Source organism: Lactuca virosa, chromosome 2 (assembly GCF_052849685.1).
Source record: "Lactuca virosa cultivar CGN04683 chromosome 2, Lactuca_virosa_CGN04683_v6, whole genome shotgun sequence".
NCBI classification, from domain to species: Eukaryota; Viridiplantae; Streptophyta; class Magnoliopsida; order Asterales; family Asteraceae; genus Lactuca; species Lactuca virosa.
Window position 1 is genome coordinate 221,439,169 of NC_136427.1, and position 5,461 is coordinate 221,444,629.

The following is a 5,461-nucleotide window of genomic DNA, read 5'->3' on the forward strand; positions in this document are numbered from 1 at the left end:
TATAAAGAACTCTAAAATCCGACTTCGTATGAAGAAGTTATGCTTCTTCGAAGTTTCGTGATTAAACCAACACAGCTACGCGCGTCATAAAATACGAATCAAAGATCGGTTGCTTATTAGCCTAAGTAATCTAACGGAAATTCATAGTAATCGTAAAACTAAGAGCATGCATGTCAAGAACTTCCAAATCTAACTTCATATGAGAAAGTTATGATTTTTTGAAGTTACATCATAGTAGTGTGCGACACAGAAACAGAAGTTCAAATCATTTGATTGTTAGACAAAACAATCTAAATGAAAGTTGAATATATCGTGATTAGGAATCCATCGATATAAAGACAGTCGATAACGGATATCACATGAGAGAGTTATGATTTTTATACGGACTTTAATAGTCTAAGCTTGTAAAAATATAACTTTAAAAATAAAGTGAGAATTAGCTGACGGAGTCTAAATGAAAGTTGTAGATCTCGTCGATAAGTAAGTATGGATATAAAGCACGCAAAAAACAGAGCTCGTATGAAGATGGTATGAATTTTGAAAAATCTGAAACTTCGAGCATGCGTCTAGGCGCCGACAAGAGGCACGACGCGCTTCTGACAATCCACACAGAATTCACCACCTGTCACCCTTCGAATGGAGCCACACCAATACCCCCGATAAGAGGCATGACGTGCCCAGATAAGAAGCGCGACACACCCTTCTATTTCCAACTATAAATAGGCACAAATTCAGCCCTTTCTCCTCACTTAATTCCACCTAAATCCTTTGGAATACTTTAGTATCCATAGTCCCTTTACTCCCTAGTTCCCACCTACTTTAGCAAGGACCTATGGCATCAGAGAACTGCAGGTTAGAAGCTTTCGGGTCGAACTTATGCCCGCATAATTACTAATTCTCGTTAGAAAACTCTATAAGTTAAGTTGCATTTATCTTAATTCAAGTGTAACTTATATTTATAGTCATAGTCGTTATTATGAACCTATAAATAATATTTATCAGTGATTCCAATTCATAATATTGATCTATCTACTTACGGGAGTGATGTCTAGGTTGGATTTATGGAGGTGTTTAAAGTGGGATTTCCAAATAGTATGCTCTTTATACCAAATGGACCCTACCTCTGATATGATCCTATCTTGTTATTCCTTATTTGATAGATCTTAATGTAGACATTGGGATTATTGATGAATCTAGACTATCATTAGTCATAAGAAATATAAGACTAAGACTTAGTTATAATCATACCTAGGTAACGTCAAAGGAAAAGCTAAGGTGTTAGGCGAAGCTCTGCCCAAATCACTAGTCATCCACCTAAGTCTGGTGAGTGCATAGTTACTTTCATCTTGCACATAGATATGAAGTATTTAGATGATTAAATGCTATATGTTCCTATTATCTACAATATGTATTGGATGAATCTGTATGACATGATTTTACTTGATTTAATTATATAAATATTTTCATACTTAATATATATATATATATATATATATATATATATATATATATATGTGTGTGTGTGTGTATATATTAATACATACATATATATATATATATATATATATATATATATAAATATATATATATATATATATATATATATATATATATATATATATATATATATATATATATATCGGGTAGTGACGGAAAAAAGAGAGATGGGAGATGAGAGATGATTAGGAGATGCCCTGACTTTCACTTGAACTGATTGTGATGTAGTCATCTAACAGAGTATAGATGACGACCCCAAACTATTCTAAATGGTCCAGTGGAACACTAGTAGGTTCACAACCTATAAGTGATGAACTACTTGTTCATGATATGTACTCTACGGACATGTATTGCGAAGGAATCTCTGAAGCAGTACTGTCTATGTGATGTTAGCGATGATCCTTGATGTCCTTAACCATACAGGAAAATGCGATGTTAGCGATGATCCTTAGGAGAGGTTATTAGAGATGAATATAGGAGGGAACGGGGATGGATAATTAGGTTAATTGTTTGATGTGAAATAGATAATTAAACAAAATTTAATTATATTATTGTGGGTTGAAAACTTTATGTAATTACTAGGTTTCCCAACCTGACTCACTCAGTTTCTTTGTATCACAGGAAGCAATACCAAGATAACGATGTTTGGATCCGATGAGAGATTCGAGAAAATATAGGCCATAGTATAAAAGACGTTGTAAGGCCTATAATGACTACGTTTATGCTTATGTTTCTTGTATCAGTTATAACATCCCAAGTTTTAATAATCAATAAAAACATTTCTTTGGAAATACTTTTTATGGGACAAATTCCGCAATATAAAGAATAATCTGTTTTAAAATATGCATAAATAAAAAGGTATTTTTTAGCCTAGAAAATTGGGGATTTCACATCATCGTAATTCACAATGGAAACATATCGATCAACATATAGAGATGTTGTGTTTCCTATGCCAGTTCCAGCTGAATACGAAGAATTGGATGACGTGATGGTTGTATTACCACCATTAATGGATGAACAGCAATTTGGACGACCATGAAACCATAACTGTATCCCATCATAAGGTGAATGTATGATTTAGAAAAAATGCAGTTGTTGCCAAAGGATCGGTCACACAAGCACAAACTGTGACTTTCAGTTTCATACGGATTCAACGAAAACTAAATCTTCTAGTAGGAACAAGTCAAGTGCCCAATAGTAACGTTAAGTCTAAGAGTAGATCTAACATTAATACTAGTCAAAATAGTAGTCAACAATATGATAGTGTTGACCTTAAAACCCGTGATGATATTTGTTCAAAATTAGACTATTTTACAATACGTTGTTCGGAGCATAAACTTGTTGTTGTTACATCATCATATGGAAGTTGTTTAAAGCATACACCAGAAAAAATCATAACTCAAACATCAGTACAATTTGCAAGATCTTTCCACGGGACACTCTCAACCCACCACAAAGCAGCACGCTCCTGCTGAGTAGGCTCCAACAATTCCTTGGGGGGATGTTGCATAAAAGAATATAAAAACGTCAATCTTATGTTAATTTGTCAAAGAAACTTTTAGATTATTAGTTGAACTAAGCTACATACCCTAGTAACATCAAGAATACGTTCACAATTAGCAGCGTGCAGACGCCTCATCTTAGGGTATGCAATTGCCCGAGGGATAACATCAGGTATAGGCAAACCAACTATACTACTGTTGGGAAATGTCTCCATTATCCAAATCTGCAAAATTAAGATGTTAAACAAGTAAGCAACATAATAAAGTTACAATACTTGTTGCTTATTAACTATTATTAAAAATAGTTGAGATACCTTAAATGCATAGACAAATCCTTGGACATTATATGTATGTCTATTGCCGACTCTTGGTTGGATGGGGTGAAAATGCTCCTCAATTTTATTAAAGACAATACATAGTTGTTTGTAAGTGAAATCCCATATCACTCTGCCCCATGGGTACCTGTGTCAACAATTGCAATTAATAAGTATATGTATCATTTAAGATAATGTATGTAAATAACTGTATACCTATTAAATTCATCTAACTCAGAGACGATTGCAAGAAGATTATCAATAACCGGCTACCGAGGGTATTTCCCCAAAAATCCCTACTCTAGCATATACATTGAAGAGACTCTCACCGCATTTGCATCACCTAATCGATGAAGGAAGTCATTGAACACATGCATAAGATCACCTATGTTCACCGAACGTGAAGCCGAAACAAATGGAAATACACATTGTCTGAACCATGCAAAAGTAGAACTAGGGGAAATGGTGATGGAAACATAGTGTTCAAGATCAAGTTTCAAAACATAAAACTTTTGAGTTTCCAATGGAATACTTTAAAATAAAACTTGAACAACATAGAATCCGAAAAAGGATAACATTACATGAACATGCAAGATTTAAATCAACAACCATAGAAGGATAAGATTAACAACCTTTGTTGTCCTTTGGTTGAAACATCCCAAAAATCAATGTAAATTTTTTATTTTTCAAAACCAAACCACAAACCATAAATGTTTACAAAACTTAGTTTCCAAAATTCAAAATCACAAATAAGAGTATCCCAAAATCAATTCTCATAAAAACTGAAGGATGTGCACAATCAAGCCTTCGCCTAGCCCCGATCATCTGAAGTACCCGAAACATAAAACTTAAACTGTAAACCAGAGCTTAGTGAGTTTCCCCAAATACCACACACAACAGAACATATACAAATATGCATGCTGGGTCCAATCAGTCATCGGAATGGAATACCCTCGGGTCAATAGTCATCGGGCTGGATTATCCCTGAGCCCACATCATGAGTCTGGCTTGCCTTTCCAGCCCACAACTCATGTCTGGATTGCTCTCGAGCCCACAACATAAGTCTGGCTTGCCTTCCCGGCCCACAACTTATGTCTGACTTGCTCCCAGGTTTGTTGGCTTCCGCACATAGAAGTATTACCTCAACCTAACCGCACTATGTCGACATATGCAACAAATAAACATATAACCAACAAACAGATAATCATGCAGATCTAGCAGATCACTACAACATAGCAACATCCTATATACCGGGATACATAACCGAATGGGCCGACATTGGTGCTTTCGGCCCACATGTACAGTGAGGAAACTCACCTCACAGTCTGAAATGTAGCTGAACGAATTGCAGCTCCAACTCCTGACTCTATAGGTCACCTATACAACAAACAGTGACCTAATCTCAAACTACTACTCAAAATACCCAAAATGCCCCTAGGTCAAACTTGGTCAAATCCCAGTTCAAAGGTCAAAGTCAGAAAGTCAAAAGTCAAGGAAAGTCACGCTGACTGAGTACGCCCTGTGTATTTAGTCACTACGTTGGGCGTAGTCGTGATTTAACCAAACCACGAGTTTCAAACCCAGTACGCACAACGTACCTCTTGTTACGCCCAACGTACTCCGCCTGGGTCTAGATCTTCTCATTAAGTGCTTATTCCTTAAAGACCTTTCATCCAAACTCAAATCTAGACCCAAAACAAAATTCTATGTGTAACACTAAAAATTTTCAAACAAATTTTTCATTTTAAAATCACATAATTCTCATTAACACATTTCACAAAACTCCAAAGTGTCAAATCATCAAAAACTAAAAATCAATAATTGTTTAATAAAATCCAGGATCCTCAAAACATAACTCTATCTCGTGTGTACAATCAAGCCGGCGCCTTCCCGTGATCCTGAGAAGTACCTGAAACACATATCACATTACACGGTAAGCACGAAGCTCAGTGAGTTCCCCAAAATACCACACACATCTCATTAGCCTCTCATGGCTATATCTCAAATAAGACCCTCCAGTCAATGTTTCTCAGTGGAACCCTCCGGTCCCACAACTTAGGTGGACCCTCCGGTCCTAACTCAGTAAAGCTCAGAATAATACACAGCATAAATCACAAAGACATAATGCAGGATACCACAATACTCAAT